This window comes from Corvus kubaryi, unplaced genomic scaffold (genome assembly GCF_017639235.1).
Source record: "Corvus kubaryi isolate FWS band 111438036 unplaced genomic scaffold, C.kubaryi_AGA036_p1.0 37396, whole genome shotgun sequence".
Lineage (NCBI taxonomy): Eukaryota > Metazoa > Chordata > Aves > Passeriformes > Corvidae > Corvus > Corvus kubaryi.
Window position 1 is genome coordinate 23,520,140 of NW_024581135.1, and position 19,110 is coordinate 23,539,249.

Below are 19,110 nucleotides of genomic sequence, written 5' to 3' on the forward strand. Positions count from 1 at the left end.
AAGACAAAACCACACAAGAGTTAACCCATGTTGAGTGGCTTTATGTGTATTTAGAACAGCAATTATCAACAAAGAATACTTCTCCTTAAGTAAGCATGATGATCAGACTTTGAAATACAGTAACGCCCAATTCATACAAAATTGAACCAACATGAGAAGTTTGCCTTCAGATAAGGCAAATTTTAAATATAAATTTTTACACACGGAAAATGCTGAAAGAACTGAAAATTCAACTGAGACTAATAGTAATTAAACCAAGCGTAATTATAATCTTTGAAACCTGCACAAAGGGAGAAAGGGTAATGCATCCAACAAATTCACATTCATCAGCTTAATGTTGTGCATGAATAGTCCATTAGTAAGCCACAGGAAACGTAGTTTTAGTCATGTTGTTTTCCCATGGCAGTTTTTGTCATTGTGCTTGAAATTATATGAGTTAAAAATCATCCACACGCTGCACTCCCTGGGCTGGCGTTTCTCCGGGCATAAGCAGCTGTAGCTCCATCAACTCCCAGTCTTCCACAAGTGAGCAATAAAGGCTTGCTGTAGAAGCTCACTGAAAGTGCCTAATACTCCTGGAAAAGCAGTGATAGCTGCTCCAATACCTTATTCTGGTAGCTGTCTTTGCAGTTAGTATTGCTTTATTAATTAAACTCAGAATGATGGATTGGAGACTGGTTTCCCTGCCTGCTTTATTAGGAGTAAGGAATTTATACACAGCTAATTCCCATCCAAGTTAATCAGTGTGACCTTTAGCATGCTGTAGAATTAAAATGTTGTCCAGGGCTCAAAATTTGTTTCCAGATAGTTGTTGGAATGTGCCAGCTGTGGGATATTACTCCACACATCAGCTGAGATGTGCAATTGCATCCTCTGTGGTTTAAGGTCAGATAAGTGAGCTGAGCCAGCAAAGGAGGCTGGAGACAACACAGCTGAACTTGTTCAGTAGCGGAGTGGGTCATGGATGTGCAATCCCTACTGCTACCTTTTGTGTGTCAGGAGTTATCTCTGATGCCTTGTGTTAAGAAGCAACATGTGGGGGAGACAGAGAAAGAAGAAAGCTCTTGCATCACGTAAATACCATTGTTTCAGAGGAATATAATATCCGTGCTGTGCAGTCCCCTCACCGTTACATTTTAGTAAATGCTGGAATATTATGGGTTTACAATACTGAGAAATATCTCTTTTTTGTTCCTCAAATGGGTGACACTCATCACATTCCATCACAAAATTTGTTTTTCCCAAGGAGACACCAGCAGACTCCTAGTTTGTTTTGAAACCTTGTCAAAGTGAAGCTGTTCCAGTGGCAGGGATGATCATATGTGGAACTTCCACACAATTTCCTCTGTGAGAACACATCGCATATGTTTGCTATTATTTTTAATGACTGTCTTCCAGTTGCTTCTCATAGTAGTAAAAAAATCCACCCAGCTACTGTTTAAAGCACTTCCTAGTCTGTGCTAAAATCTCCCTTCTTTCACTTTTGTGGCAATGCTCTTCTCCAGCCACTTCTGGGACTGAAAACAATTCTTGTCCCTTCAGGCATCTTCTAACCTTAAATTAGTATACAGACTAAGCAATTATTCAGAAAAAGGAAGGCACTGTGAATGCAGATTGGCAAAAAAGAGTAATTGTTTTTACAATGAGTTTTTGCTTGCTAATGTTATTAATGGGGTTTTGTTTGTTTGTTTGAAGCCATTCCTACGTAGTGGTATGGAGTGAGCCAGAAGTAATGCTGCAGGTACAGGTCACTCTGGTCTGTGAACTGGTGTTTTCATGGCTGTAGTTTCACTTTGTCCTTATATGCTGCAGAAGAGTGCTGGTTCTTTTCCAAAGTTCCAAGGGTTCATCAAACCAAGGTGTCACTCTACAGCCAGCCCTCTGAAGTTAGAATATCTGCCTAAAATTTCAGGGTTATACCGTGAATTGAGCTGTGTCATCATTTGGCAACTCTAGCTTATTTAGCAACTGAAATCCTTTTCTAGCAACTAAATCCCTTTCATTTTTGTTTTTGCTCCTTTGTACTGATTTTTTTTTTTTTTTACCCTCTATGAAGTAGTTTTATATCTCCTGACCTTGGAAAAAAAAAATATCTCTGCTGTTCTGCAGTGCAGAGCTAGGACAGTAGAGCTCTGTGGTGGGATCATGATGATGAGTGCTAGAAGGTGTGTTTGTGCCCAGAAACCAGAGGACAGGCTAATAAATGCACTTTTTCTTTGCCTTCCTGCACTAAGCTGGTGATTGTATCATGTAATGCATGGGTTAGTGGTTTGGGAATTGTTTCCACATTCTTTGCTAAGCCTGCACAACTTGTGTGATGTAATCCTTCTCTACTGAAATCTTAAAATATAATTTTATTCAAACTTTACTATTGAAATAGAAAGGAAACAGATAAAGATATCAGAAACAGGAATATTCTATCCATACTGGAAATTGTACCTAAATTTTGTCTTGTATCAAGGACCAATGAATTAACTGTTACAAGCTTCTAAAAATGTGGCTAAATGGCTAGGCCATTCTACAGCTTTGCTTTTCCAAGCTAGAAATGAAAAATGTGTTCTTCCTGTAGTTTATCCTGCACAAAAGGTGAAAGAAAAAAAATACAGTGTCCTGTTCCTTCTGTCATGTTCCTCCTGCATTTTTGTGATGATGTCATTGAGCAGATGCAGCCACTCATGCCTTGAACTAAAGGACAAGTTAGCATAGCTGCTTCCCACTGCTGAGCTGACATTTGGACGTTGTTCTCACCTTTTATCTCTTTAACAGTGCTGAGGGAAAGGTGCTGTCTGACCAGAGCTGTTGGCTGCTCCCAATGGATCTCAGGTGAGATTAAAGCACAAACACATGGTGGGTAGATGGTATGTCATAATGCATGGAAAGGACCTGACTATTTATAAGTTGCCTTATTTTAGTTACAAAACCAGTGTATTCATTAATTCTTCTGAATTTGTTCGGTTTCTTGATTATTCTTATGGTCCTGATGTCATGACAGAACATCTAGATGTTGGCAGGACATTGAGCACCCTTTGGAGTTCCTGGATCTTGCAGCATATCCAGCTATGTGAATTAATTACAGCAGATTAAAAAATGCAGAATGTTGGTTGAAAACATTTTTTTCAGCATTGAAACAGAATAACAACCCTGGGAAGACCCCCTGAAATATTTCACAGGGAGCTTTACTATATACAGAACAATAACATATTTGAAACAATAAAGGTGAAGGAGTATACTAACAAGAAAAATAACAAGTTATAAACTTGAGTGTTGCAGTAACTGTTGGGTATTGTACAAAACCTGATGCCACTATTATCTTCTTGGAAGTGACGCATTTTAGTTCTATCAAAGGGCAGCTCTTCACTATGTGAGATCAACATTTCTGTTCAAGGTGAAGTGATCCAAGGATCTTACCTGATTTGTTAATGGAGCTGGTCTAAATACTGACAGAGCCTGCACAATGTCTCCTGACTCTCCTTTTAATCTTTTCAATCCTATTTCGTATCATAGGAACTGTTCCTTAGCCTACTTAGAAGAATGTCTCTTTTTCCTAGGTCAAAGAGTCTTCTAGTGGTGTATAATGGAAGAGTTAGCACTTCAATCAAGAAAAGAAGATACGGCAGTCAATAAGACAGATGCATTAAACAGATAAAAGCAATTACTTTGGAGTGACAGTGACACCATGTATATAATGCAATATGATTTTAAACAAAATACAGAATTTCTGTGATGTTTAAAAAAGTACATACTATAAATAAAAAAAAAAATCACAGCAATTGCCAAAATTTCTTGTTCAAAATAACAAAAACAAATGCCAAAGTGTTGATGCTCCTTTGATAGTTTTACCAGTTGTGTGGTTTTGCACGCTGTATAATAAATGGTAAGAGCCCCTGACCTTTTTTACTTTGTCTAAGACAGACCTGTTAGCATTTTTTCCCCTTTAAACACTGTGGTATATTGTCTAAAATTTTACTGGCAGCAGTGCTATCCAGAAAAAGTCACCATAACAAGCCCCTTTAGGAATGTGTTCATCATGTCACAAAATGCTGCATTAATTAATTATCTCTTCCTAGCACTACAGCAGACCTTCAAATTAATAGCTACTGCAAACTATAGGCAAACAGTAGGTGTCTGACTTAATTAACTCTGACTGCGTGTGATGTGATTTGTATCTTGGTGTTGCTTGTGCTAAAAATGGGCACTGTTTTTCCTGTGGCATATGGCTGTATTTCTCCAAAGGGCTGGGATACTGCAACTTGAGGAGCAAGATTACTTTACTGTTGTTTGATGATTTTGTTATCATTATGGTCTGCAGAACAGAAGATCTGCAAACACCGAGGCACAGGTAATGGAGTAATGCCAAATTAATTGCACTATTGTTTTGATGAAGAACTCCTGTAAGTAATATATAAATAAAGAAACAAACTATTAATAGAAACACCAGAACAGATTTGCTGTATGGTCTAAATAAAAACAGACTGTATGATGACATGGGTGATCTGAAGACCCCACTGCACTCAAGAGAGAAATTACTTACTTTTTTATTTTAAGGGTAAATTCTAATGCCAAGGATAATTTCCTCCCTGCACCACCATGGCCATGCACAATTCCTCACAGCTACTCAGGGCAGGAAATTCAGCCACCCCGTTACTGGAATGGTTATACGTCTTTGTTGTCCTAATTCTGGTGAAGTATTTACTTCACAAAACTTCTGGGGACACCGTGAGTGCAGTTGAACACTATCAAAAAATGCTCTTCTTCCCAGAAGTCCTTCTGGATGAGATATTTTATCTTTGCTGGGGGGATCACATAAAATAATGATGCTGTTCCCTTGTGAAGGTACAAAGTGATTGTGAAGAGTGCTCATAAAAATCCTGTCTGGATATAGGTGGCACATCCAACTGTCACCTCTCTGTCCTGCTGCACAGGAGGTATTCCAGCATAGCAACACATATTTCAATTTTGTGCAAATTTTTTTTTAAAATAAGGGGTTTTTTTTCCCCAAATATGTAATTGCAATTGTTCCATCCTTTTTCATTATGAAAATGTAGAAAAGACTTCTACATTTTAAGACATAAAATGCAACATGAAAAGTACACACAAAAATAGTATTTTTCTTTAACTCTGCTACAGAATGTGTGGTAAACTCTACATCAGAAATAGAATATATTGTAATATATTATAAATAATAACTATCAATTAACCAATAGTTAATGCTTGGAGTCACCCCATGCTTGAATACCTGATGAATATTAATAGTTATTTGGTTTGTTTTTATGGAGCCTTCTCCTCAGATGTTATATTTGAAGGAAAGCAGTACACTTCTCTTATGGTTGCTAACTGTACCTTTCTATTTTGAGTTGAGTCCTTACGGTTTTTGCAGAGTACCAAATGTTCCTATTTCCTATGAGAAGGGTTTCCAAATGAGCCTTTGGCAATATTTCTGTACAAAGTGGGACCACTGTAGGAATAAACTGGCTTTGCCTCTCAAATCTCCATGGGGCTTATGAGGTAAAATGACTTTAGCAGGGAAAGTAGGTTAAAGCAAGGAGAGACAGCCTCCTCAATCAACAGAGCTGAAAATAAGCATAAACACCCACCTGATCCAATACATGTAAGACTCAGTAGTTCTAAAAAAGACCACAGGTCAAAAAGCATCAAGTAACTTAGACTTATAAAAGATGTCCTTAACTGTTACTTGGATGATTTAGCTTTAAACTAGGTTTACTGTATGATGATTTTAAAATCTCATTTGATATAATCTTAATCTTTGAAAGTAGTCTGTTTTTTTGGATATGAACACTGAAAACCTGAATATTTTTTTTTCTTTTTGTGTGTATGTTCCTGCCAGTGTATTTTAGTAAGGATTAGAGGGTTTGGTATTTTGTTGTGGTTTTTTTTCAACCATTGGACCGTAGGTAAGTTGCTTGAGTAAGAATTATTAGAAAAAATAGTGTGTTCTTAATTATTTTTAGAATTTCTTCTTTCAGACACAGATTCTCTAGGAATTAAAATGTTTTCCTATTTTTTTTTTCCATACCTAATTCAATAGCTTTCTCTGTTTTCTACCATGTGAGTTCTTACCAGTAATATGGACTTTTTCCCACCTCCTACCTATAGCATTAATGAACTGTTACTTCTGGAAATCCTTTTGTAAGTTCCCTAAGATATTGTAACACTTCTTCTCAGCTCCAGTTATAAATTACCTTGAATGTAGAGATTAATTTTGACACTGATGAGTTTTCATAGTACCAAAATTTACTAACAGTAGTTATGTCACTTATGTGCCATTCTTGATAGTATCACTGTGTATCATTGGGGGAAATTAAATTCTGACAACAGAAGCGTCTCATTCGTCTCAGCTTTTTTCCCTTCTTTTTGTAGTGTAACAGTGCCCCCAAGAGCTTTTTTTTCAGGAAGGGGCAGTTTAAGAAAATTAGGTCAACCATCCATCAGTATATTAATCTCCAAACATAAAAATTCTGCCCAGCATTGCAACCAGAGGTGTTGGTTTGAAGAATGGCTTAAAGACAGTTTATTTTGGTTTTCTTATCTTATGCCCAACAATAGAATGTTAACTAAATGACTGAATTCCTCTAATGGGTCCAGTTTGGAGAGCTCTGCTTGCAGAGGGTATCTTTGCTGGCACTCTGAAGAAAGGGAGGAGGCTGCAGGGCACTTCTCAGCAAAGGTCTTTATGGCAGGGCTGCTTTTGTCCTTTGCCAGTTGACATCAGGAGAGCTGGCAGTGGTCCAGGTGGCAGCAGGAAGTACTATTTGTTTGTTTAGAAGATAGATAGCATGAAGTGAACAAGAACAAAGAGAGAATAAACAAGGAACAGCTTTAGTTACAGCCCAGTCGTAAAAATACAAATACCAAGCCTATTAGGTATTTTGCTAAAATACATGAAATATACACAAAAATAATCATGAATAGCCTCTAACACTCAGAGAGGCAGATTTTTATGATATCCTGAAGTGATAAAACTTTTCAACATTTTTTAAGTGTCAGGAGTCATCAGTACTTTTCCTGACCGAGAAACATCTACTACAAACAGAAATTCGGGTAGTTTGTTGTCTTTCTCTCAATCCCGTCGCATGGGTTTGCCAAAGTGGAAACTCATAAATGAAATTTAAAAAATCACACGTAAGCAAATCATTGCTTTAAATAACTTTCAATAAACTGTCACAGGAACAGCTCAGGACTTCATGTACAACAGAAGTAGGAAGTTTAAATAGTAGGCATGGTCTCCCCGAACGTCCTGCTAATATCTCTCTTCAGCAGAGCGATCTCACTTTCTCAGGAATATCTCTACAGACCATTTTCAGCGAGGTCCTAGGCCCCTGAGAGATTTAGGGGTGGAAGTCAGCACTTTGAACTCTACCTGGACAATATGCAGAGCTTCTCATACTGGTAGGTAAGTGTCAAAGCCTTGTGATGTGATAAGACCTGTGCCAGAGCACGAATGCAGTAACAAGATGATGTTGTTCAGATCAAGTGTGCAGTCTGCCAAATGTGGTTATTTCTGACTTGCACAGATTTGCCTGAATAGAGATGAGTATGAGAAAGAGGAAGTGCTATAAAACACACAAAGAAGAAATAAATCATAGCATTCCTAGGTACTCCCAAGTTCCAAAGAATAAAACTGTGCTCTTGGTTGTGGGAGAGCACCAGAATGAAGCTTAACTCTGTGACATGTGACTTTGTTCTCTCCATAGGAGATGTCTACATCCTGCAGCTTCCCACAGCTTCATTACATACTCACTAAATATTTTTACATGGACATTATAAACTCATTTTGGATCACAGAGTGTGTCCATTCTTTAGCTCACTGAGTTTAGAAACTTAATTATTCCTCCTTATATTAGAATTACAACTAATTAGGAACCAATTACTAATAATAAAAGAAACGTGCTGTAATTTATCTGTCAAATGCATCCATGTACAAATATTTTAAAGGCTGTACTGGCCTCCCAAATAAATAGAGATCTACTCTCTTAATAATTATTTTATGGATCTTCATAGCTTTGACTCCATGAGTCTATTTTTCCAGTCTGTTAGCATCACAGCACATAATTTAGGGGTGGGAGAATAAACTGTCCCATGGGAAAATAAAAAAAATAGTTTTTAGGTGCCTTGTGGTAGTTGCAGACACTTTGGGGTGAGTCCTTTGTGTTTTGTGCTTAATATAAACACAGGGAAGTTGTGGTACAGCTAATCAGCATGGCCTTTCACTACGGATTCAGGGCATTATTTGCAATTCAGTGGATTTGTTTTGTTCTGATTAATAATCTGACAAATTTCTGAGCTTTAGGAAATATTTCACTAACATTTAGAAATATAAAAATAACTCGAGGCATTAATTTTCTAGCATTCAAAATTCAGCATTTGCCTTAAACCTGGAAGTTTGCTCTTTTTAGTTTTAACCCAGACAAATATGAACCTTGAATAGGTGTTAGAGCGAGTATGACATTTCTCTGTACAGAAAAAAATTCTGCTCTTGAAATTTCTTGCTCTCACCAATTTTAGTCAGCCTTACCCAACCTGAGTTGGCAATACCAAAACGTGATCCCACACAGCAAATCACTTCTGGTTCAGCAATGATCTGCAAGTATGTGTCTAATGTTACTCCTGCTTGAAACTCCAGGATTCCAGCTTTGCATTTGTTAATTACTTGGATTTGGGGCAGAGATCAGAGAGGAAGAGGTCTCCTTTTTTAGGAATATTTGTAGCTGATTTCCCCATCTGTAGAAGTAATTCCTACTTAAAAATTAGAAGTAATTTCAATTGCAAAAGCAGACACTAAATTTTCCCTTTCTTGATTTGATTTCTGTGGCAGCAAACTCACCAAAGACAAAATGTTGTGGAAGAGAAGGTCAGAATGGATGGTTTTACAAGTGGGGTGGAGTCACTTTTACAAAAGTGGGAGAAAGGTGACCTCTGCTCAGAAGCCTCCCTGCTCATTAGCAGGTGGATGTGGTTTAAAGAGTCACTGTGGTGCAAAGAAGGAATCAAATTAGATGTTGTGTGAAGCTGTCATTACTGTGTGTTTCTCTGTATGTTCCAGCTTAAAGCGTGTCGTTCCTTTCATAGCAGCCCCTCAGATTACTGTAGCTCATCCTTTCCACATCAAAGTGCTGTCAGCACTTTTATAGTATAAAAAGAACACGGACATAACTTTACAATACATTCTCTTCAAACGGCTTTGACTTGTGCAGTTGCAACATTTTATTCTGGGATTTGCAAAGGAAGATGCGCTAAAATGAGTAGCATCTTAAAGCTGAACAAAAATAGGGAACGAAATATCTATTTAAAATTGGACCAAAGCACCTCTGCAGGGATGGTGAGGATTTTAGGAAGTCAATTCTTCTCAAGTGCCATCTGAATTATACTTCAGTCAGCTAGTATGAACCACTGAGAGTGTGGAAATTGTCCATTCTTGAAAAGTATGAATCATCTCTTTTTATTTACTAGCTAAAAAAACTTGGTACCTTAAAAAGTCTTCAGTAAAATATACAGTAATATCAGATCCAATCAGCTCAAAGGCTCAGCCTCAGCTAGTAGCCAGCAGCTGGGCTCACTGTCTTGGCCTTATTGCTCTATGAGAAAGTAAAATAATGAAATATCGAATACAGGAAAAGAGAGAGTGAAAGGCAGCAGAAAGACAGAACTTCATAGAACTGGCTTTAACTTTGTGGGTCTTTCTTTAAACCCATTCTGCCAAGAAATTTGTTTTCTTCTTAGTGATGATGCAGCTATGCATGTAGAATGTGTAAATGTTTCCAGTTGTATTTCCTTGCCATGTTTGTCATTTGCCAGCATCTGTAGAAGAGGTTGTCACAGAAGTGAGTAATGGCAGGACAGAGAACAGAAATGAGAAAAGCTGACAATCTGTGAAAGGGAGGGCAGCCTGTGTGTTGGCCAGCAGACAAGCAATTCCACGTGGTTCATCCATCCATCTCCCATTTCAGGCATTCTCAACAGCTGGGACTGGAGTAATGTCATACAGGACTTTGCCTCTTTTCCCTGGTGGAAGGCTAAAGGTGCTGGATCTTACTGTCATTGGTGCTGAACTGGGCTACTACAGTCAGTCTTTCCAAAACAAATTATAGACCTAGGTTTTCGGATATTCTTCCTGCTATTTCTGCATAGGCAAGTAATAACCTAACAAGCTCTGGAGTTTCAGGTGGATGTGCTGTACCATTGTCAGGAAGACTCAGGGATCTCTTCCATTCCATTGTGGTTGAAGGCAATGCAACACAGGAGAAATTCTGTACAGGATGGACCTAGCTATGGCCACAGAAAGGATAAGCCTGTGCCAGCATGTGGGACCACATTTCTCTTTCATATAGGAACTCTAGAGTTTTGGGTTTATCCCAAATTACAAGGAATTCAGGCATGTTTTTTCAACAGAAAATAGAACTACAGCTGAATGAATAATTACCAAAGTGCTGTATTTAATTGTCAAGGTTATAATACGATATTCAAAGAATTATTTCTTAGTATGAAAAAGCACAGCATTACTATGAAATAAGGTAAGAACATTCACATGAAGGCATAAAGTTCAATGAGAGAAAGAGAAAAGTTAGTATTTGGATAACTTTTTTTTTTTTTTACTTTTTGGAAAAAAAATCATGAAATCACAAAAATGAAAGTTTAGCTCTATATATACTACGTTTGTGAGATCCATCTCTACCTAAATACCGTTCAACTTTGCTTCAGAACCATAGAATATTTACATTCAAAACTACTTCATCCTTCTACGTTTGCTTTTGCTCCCATATCTTATTAGCATATGACACAGCATTGTGTCCTTGGCTCTTCGTGAATGCAGAAGGACAAATACTTTGCAATAATGTTCCATGTTACAGAGAGGTCACAAACCGATCTTGGTTACTTCAGTGTAAATCTGGAGAAACTCGGCTGAGCTCAATAGACTTACTCAGGCCTGAAATCAATTATTGCTCTGGTGTGAGCGAGATGGAGCCCGGCTCCTCGGCCCAGTTCTGGCATTGAGATGCAAATGGGCACGGCGGGGAAGAGGGAACCCTGCCCGGCATCCCAGCGGCAGCCGGGCCGCCGGAATGCTGGCACCGCTCGTGCGGGCCAGGCGAGGAACAAAGGCGGGGCGTGCCGGCCGGGGCGGCCCGGGGAGCGACACGGCCGGCGGGCAGCCGGGGACAGGCTCAATGGAAGGGGGTCATTGTCATGCAGCCATGCAAGAATAGAAACAAAATGCAGCTTAAATACTCCTCCCCCGAGCCAGCCCCCGCGATTATGCTTCCAATGACCGCAGTGGTAGCTGTGGTGTCCATATTTCCATTTCGGTCCCTGGCATCTGTGGGCACTGGCACTGAAGCAGGGCCCAGTGGGATGCCTGGAAGGCAGTGCTGTGCCAGGTTAGTGATGGGCTACATCAGTTTAGACAAAATGATGCTTCCTGACACCCTCCCTGTGTAAGCCACCCTGTAGGAATAGGCTGCAAACACACACACCACAAAGTTCCTTTCCATCTCCTTCCTGTGTCTTACCTCCTACACCAGCAACCAAGCAATTAAGAACATGTAGTCTTAACCTGTATCAGTTTAAAAATTACACTTCCCACCTGATGTGTGCCATTACACAATTTTTTACACAGAGAATTTAACCCGAAGTAGCACATATGTCAGTGGCTGAGTCTCAGTTGTTCTCACAGAGGAACCCCAGTAGTACAGTGGGATGTTTTGGGGGTAGGGATCTGCACTCTTTAAACCCTTCCCCAGGGAGCCCATTCTCCGGCTTGCATTAGCTTTAATAAAAGTCAGAGGGGATTACGAGTTTTGTTTCTTTTGCCATGTCAGTATTTTCCCGTATAGTGATGAGGAGTCTATATAAGAAAAAAATAACACTGCAACAGACCTCTTAAATCCTGTGTCATATTTACCCACTAGTGATTTTTTCCCTTTGGTAGCACATGTAAATAAATGTGAAGAAAATAAATCCTGAATAGGCAGCTAATTCTGTAAGCAAAGGATGACATCGAATTTAACAAGGAAATTAATTCTCCATTTCTTTTTGTTTAGTTTTTATTATAATTATTTAATGCTGTTTACCTTTCTCCATTTGTTATGCTCAAATGGACAACTCTGGGAAAAATAGTAAATACATAAAAACTTGATAAACCTCTTGATCTATGACAAGCAGAGAATAAAGCCTTATTTGAAAGCGATAAATAGTAAGGAATTGCTTGATTTTTCAGAAGTTTGCTTTTTTAAAAAAATTCAGGAATACAAAATATTAACTTAATTTTACAGTAAGTTTGAACTAGCTGACCTTAGTCTTTGAAAATGGGAGAATTCCATTGTAGACAGCAGATTTGGCACTTTATTTTGAAAGATAGTTCTAAAAGGGAAACTCTTGCTCCCCACTTTACTTCCAACTGCAAAGTCTATATGACTTTCCAAACTGTTGTAGTACCTACATATAAATACTCTGCTACTAAACCTGAGAATGGTAATTTTCTTCATCCACAGCACTTTTAGACAACCTGGAACATATATCTCTGCTTTGAGCACTAGCTGTGTAAAAATGTCCATTGTAAATGCAAAAGAGAAAGTTTCCAACTCGTTTATTATCACCTCTCTTCATTAAGCTCTTGTAGGTGAAAGATTTAATATGGAAAAAAAGATACCAAATTAAAATCAGTGTTTCAGGTACATCCTGTTGTGATGAGAGTTGATGTACCTTTACTGAATACAGACCACAGAGCTGACAAGAATCAGGATAGCAACGATTGCCTCTGATCCATCCCAAAGTCTGTGAAACATCCAGAGGGGTCCCTGGGCAAAGGCTGAGGAGGGCAGGGATTTGCCATTCTCCTTGTCTAAAGCCCCAGACAGAAGAAAGTGTCGTATTAGAGCATCTCAGAGCTGTAAGGTGACTGGGGCTTTTAGGTCAAAACAAAGGAATCTTCTTCACATCAGTATTACAGAAGGAAATTACATGAATTAGCTAAAAAAGCATTCTGAGGGCACTGAAGAGAGACAGAAAGTGTTCAATTTCTAGTTACGGGGTGCACATGGCTGGGTCATGGCCATGCCTGCAGTAGATGTTGTCATGCTGGGGGCCATATGCTTTTAAGTTTCTCAGGAATTAATAAAGTCATGACTTTGCTTCTCCCAGCCTCCCCCACAGGTCAGCCAAATTATGGGGTGTGCTGCTCTGGTGTGCTCTCACAGGCGATACTTTGAAAATCTAAATTCATCTCCTTTGCACAGGGAACACATAATAATTCTACTGACAAGTATCCAGGCAGACTCTGCACAGCAGCTTTGATGTGCAGAAATCCTGGCTGAGCCTGGTGACCTGGCAGGGCTGTGTAGGAGGCAGACAAGTGGAATTCCAGTTTTATATATGGGCACACACTAAGGAGTTTTGAGGTATTGTGTTCTGTCTAACTACTGTCTGCAGAGCTTTAATCCATCAATCACCTTCCAGATCTATAGAGTTTATTTTCTTTTGCTAGCCACAAATCTGAGGTGGCTCTGGTACATGTCAGCCAGAACAATATTTCCATTTATTTATATCATTCAATACACTGAGTGCATTGACCATACACAAAATTAAGTGATAGGCTGTTTTTTATTTATCTGAGGGGGATTGTAGTGGTCAGAAGTAAGGACAAAATTTAGGGCCTTATCCCTCCTAGGCTGCTGAGTCTCCTCAATTTCTGTAGATTTTAGTGAGGAACAGGGGACAAAAGCTCCTTATGGAATGGTGTCTTTGGGAAGGAGTGTTGTGACAGCCAGCAAAGCTAAGCTGGCAGTGGGGACAGCTTCTGTGCTCACTATGCATCTGATATTACTCAAATGACTTTACTCAGAGTATTACATAGTGCTATGTGTTGCAATAGAAGGTCACTGCTGTTGCCAAATTCTGCACCTCTGCTTACTGAAATAAAAGCCATAATAGAATATATATGTAAAAATTCCTTTCCTCTATTACTATGGTGATTTGTCTTAAAAGATACTATAATAAACACAATAAGTCATAATAATTACTTCATGTAAAAACAAACAAACCCTGTGACCTGGTTCCCTTGAAATGTTAAGCGATTCTGACTGAAACACGAACTATCTGCTAAGAACAGTGAATTGTTAGGGTGAAGCTGGAGGCTGTCTGCTTTATAGAAATGAAAGTAATGAATTAAGAAAACTCAACACTGATTTGATAAGTTTGCATTACTTAAATTAGTTGCCATGAGAAATCACTGAAAAAAGAGGCTTTTATGATTTCTTTTTGAAATTGGACAATGCTCATGGTGTTAAAAGTGTGCATGTATGAAAGAACCGGATTGCAGAATCTTTAATGTTGACCTTCTTTTGATAACTTAACTTTGGCATAGCCTCTGCTTTTAAATGAGAGCACTCAGTTTGTAGTGCTGTCTTAAACTCACTGTATGGCTAGTGAGCTTCAGCAGGTTTAGCACTTCTGTGCTCTAGACATAGCATTTGTATGTTTTTTTCCTCCCCAAAGAAGTAAATTATTAATACAGCATCAACCTTTTTTAACCTAGCTTCTGACAGGCTGGGATTTTTCCAATCTCAGTTGAAACTGTCTAAATAATTTATCAAGTATTCTTTCACCGTACAATGAATTCTGAAACCTAAGAAATGTTAAATGAGATTCCCTGCCCTTACAGTATGAGTGGGTTACTGAGGTTAAGCTAGTATTTTCTTTGAACTTTTGTCAGTCCCTGCTTTCTCCCGTTGTACAGTCTCCTTTTTCTCTCCTACTGTCTATTAATTTTCATGACATTTTCTATTTATCAGACTCTTCCTTTGTGTTTCTGTTTCTCTTGCTACCTCTTCCCTTGCTGATGTCTTTCTATATGTCTTCTTCATTACAGTAAGACAGCTTTCCTTTAAGATGGTCCTCCAGAGAGAGAAACCATTGATTTCTAGTCCCAAGCTGTACAGGCAGTCCTGGATCTTTCAGTACAGCCTCAAATTCAACTGAACCTTCTCCCATCCCCATTAAGAAAATGGTGACAAATCACAGAATCACAGAGTCATAGAATGGTTTGGTATGGAAAGGACCTTTACAGGTCCTGTAGTCCAGCCTCCGTGGACGGGGACACAGAGAGCAGGTTTCTTAGCGCCCCATTCAGCCTGGCCTTGAATGCCGCCGGGGATGGGGTATCTGCCCCCTCTCTGGACAGCCTGTTCCAGTGTTCTGTCACCCTCACCATGAAAAATTTCCTCCTTATGTCCAGACTGAATCTAACCTCTTTCAGTCTAAAATCATTACCCCCTTGTCTATTGCTACAGGCCCTGCTACTAAAGAGTCTTAAAAAGTCTTGAGGTCTTTGGTAGAGAAGGAAGGTGTTTGCACAGAACTTGGATCCACAAAGAACACGTAAGCTTGAAAAGACGTATTTCCAGGTCAGGTATCTCACACACGTGAACGCCAGTCCATTTCTATCTGGTCAAAACTTCCTCAAAGATTGGCTTTTTTACAACACTTCAATAACTGCCTCTCGAAGAACCACTTAAGAAGTTTTTAAAAACACAAAAGAACCCTCCACGAAAACTTTGAGCTATTCCAAATTTTACAGCATGTATTTTAATCCTTTTAAAGTTTAGTCAGTGGTTCAGGTTACTTCCAATTTTCTTTTCAGGAAGAAAAAAAATGATAAAGTAGCACCCCACAGAGATTTTTATTGAGACTCAGCAATTCAGTATTGTATCCCTTATAAATTAATGATATAAGGAACTATGCTTCAAGACGTCTGAAGTAGCATCACGTTGCTGAAAACAGCAGAAATCTGGACTGGCTGCTGAATTTCTATAACTCTGCTGTATTGTAACTGTTTAAAGTGAATGTTATTCCATTAAGGAAGCTATTTAATTTTAAGGTTTAAAGCAAAGCTGACTTTGGAGAAGCTGACCTGCCTGAGTCCCCGTGTCAGACAAGAAATAGTGTCCAGGCATGATTTTGTAGGAAACACCCACCAGATTATTTTTCTGAAGGTTTCCTCATGCAATACTATGTTCTATCTCTAAATATTAAAAATAGATTTGTTACATCCTAACTTTTGAGTTATTATTTCACCATATATTGTAAAAAGATCAGACAAGAATAAAGCTTTGATTTTAATTTGAGGAGCAACAGTTCTGCCACTCGATGGCTACTATAATATTAATAAAATACTTGAAAACTATATGTGCAAAGATTTGTTATGAGATATGCCAGTTTGCCTGTATCTGATATATTTTTATTGATACCTGTTTATAGATAACAATTTTTCAAAAGTCTAGAAAAAGTTAATTTTACTCCAATACTCTAGTTTGCCTTTTATTTTATATAACAATATAAAGCTTAATCATGAAGAAAGCTTTATTTGTCACTTCATAGCTATCTCTGCTGGATTATTTTCCTTTTTACGAAACAGTCTACTTGGAGTTGAAGAAACAGGGAAGGGATGTTCCATAATCCCGACTTTCCACTAGATGACGCTCTAAGTACAAAAACACAAATTTCAGCATGTTCATAAATTTATGTCTGAGTTGCTTAAACACATTACGTGTTCGTTAATTTACTGCTCTTATGTGCTTATAAAGACTGATGATATGGAGGCACAGTGGCCTCTGAAAACCTGGGAAAACGGTGGTTCTTCTATTCAAAAGTTTGGCAAGGGATATTTCCCCTGGTATGTCTATGGCAGTAGTACATCATTTAACTCCAGTATTAATTGTTTTGGTCACTTGTGGTACGATACACTTACTAACAGCATTTTTTTTCTTACTTGCTTAAATCTTACCCTAGTGTGGTTAAATGCCAAAATTTACTATGTTCCACTCCCGTAAGGTGTAGTAATTTGAATAGCTACCTAGTATTAAAATACACCATGTATTACATAGATAGATTACATAGAAGCATGCACACACACATATTTACCAACTAGAATTAACAGATAAGTGCTATTAAATAACTGTGTATTTACCTGACACCTCCCTCACAGACATCTTTACATAAAATAAAGTAACATAAAGGAATCACTGTCATGTCAATGCCTTCCTTGTAAAGTGTATTCCATCTGCACTGTTTCTTTATAAAAGATGTAAGACAAAGTTTTGAAACTACACTGGAAAACTTGAGCTGCTGGAGTGCCAATTATGTATAATTACACTTCAATGCTGTAATTGTTTATATTTTGTATCATCTATTCTAAAAAAAAAAAGACATTTCAATCTTTTTGATTTAAAATGGTTGAAATGCTTATTGTCAAAACACAATATGCAAAAGAAAAAAGGAAAAACAACCTAGCAAAATTTCAACCAGAAAGGTTGCTATTCTAAGAGAACAATGCTGGGATTAAAAATATTTCATGTATTCTAACCTATAGTTCCCTCTGAGTGCTTTATCAGCAACAGAATGTGTTGTTCAAGCTGTGTGGAAAAACTTTGGGATTTAAGAGAAGTGGGCACACAACACAATTACAGTGACAACTTATTTGAAGATTCCTTGTATTTGCATCAGTGGCAAGCCTGACTGATGAAAATTCTTCCAAATCCTAGAATAGTATGTTTGGAATGTGCACAAAATTAGAAGATGGGCGTTTGCAGGAGAACATTGATGTGCAAGATTATTGTTACTTTTCTATTCATTGGTCGATAATGTTAAAAACCTTCAAGTGTACATTTCTCTCAGTCTGTGAATGTTGGTATTTTAGGTACCATGGCAATGACAGCTTTAATGGGAGCAGACTTGGCCACCCTGCTGTGGGAGACTAGTGAATCACACGATTTTAATCTTTCATGTATTGACTTTCTAACTCTTTAAAATACATTCAGCTACAGACATAAAAGATACTGAAGCTCTGTTTAATAAACAATTTAACAAGATTCTGAACTTCATTAATAAATTAAAGAATATATTTACTCATATGGAAGCCTGACCTGAATGTCTAGATTTCTTCTTTGCTTCTGTATTTACATGTTAAAAATCCCTTAATCTCCTGGTTTGAGATAACTTTTATGAGTATTGTCACTAATGACATGCTATGAGGATTTACATGGAGATTTTTATTCTGTGTTTTCCAACCAATGACATGCTATTTTCTATAAAAATTTTTATGAAAATTCAATTTTAAGGAAAAAAAAATCCTTGTTGTTTGATGATTCAATACTTAGGGTACTTAAGAAATGAAGTACCAATACTAGCTTATTTCCTGGAAAGTTCCAGGAAGATTAAAAGAAAGGACGTTTAAGCAAATGTTATGTTCTGTTTACACCCTGACTCTGCCCAAGTAATGGAGACTTGTGTCAACATATGACTCCACTGGCTGAAATGGTTTCAGGGCACAAGGGAAGGGCTCTCATGAATCAAAGAGCAATGTTTCTTGTTGCAAGAAAAAAATAAATCATGACCTGCGCTTCCCCATTACTGCAAATAATGAGGTTTTTTAATTATAATACTTGATTTAAATTTTTTTAAATAGTTCTAGGGCCTTTTGGTCTCATATTTTCAAGATTTCCAGAACAATCATGATAAATCATTATTTTCTAGATATAAAAATTAATCCACACTTCTAGTTCTCCTAGCTACACTGGCAGACCTCTTCTGTGTGCTCAGCTATGTCAGCAGAAAAATGCTGTCTTCACTTATGTCAGTCAGGAATGTGGTGCAGCTCCACCAGCCAAAAAATTCCCTCTGTCAGCATGTCTTGGGTCTGCGCGAGGGCCTCTGGCAGCCGAGCTGCTCTGGCAGTGCCGCAGAGGCCGTAAAGGCCAGCCCTGAGAGCCGCGTGCACATGGAGACCTGCACTGCCAGAGCTCCGGGAAACCTTTGAACCCGGAGTGATAAACAGTGATCAGCAGCTCCGTGTGTGCTTAAACCTGAACTCTTGCCCCAAGGATAAAATCTCCTTTTTGTCCTGAGGTTTGTTACAGCTTCCCTGCAATGCCAGCCGTGCACAAGGGACGCTCTGGCACTGCAGAGCCTGCCTGACGCCACCCACGCCAAAGTCCAGCCGTTTCCACAGCGAGAATGTGTGGATTTAACCTGCGTGTCTTACAGCTTTCAGTTGTTCTCAGACTTCCCAGCCCTAGCAAAAGCTTAACCTCTTAACTTCTA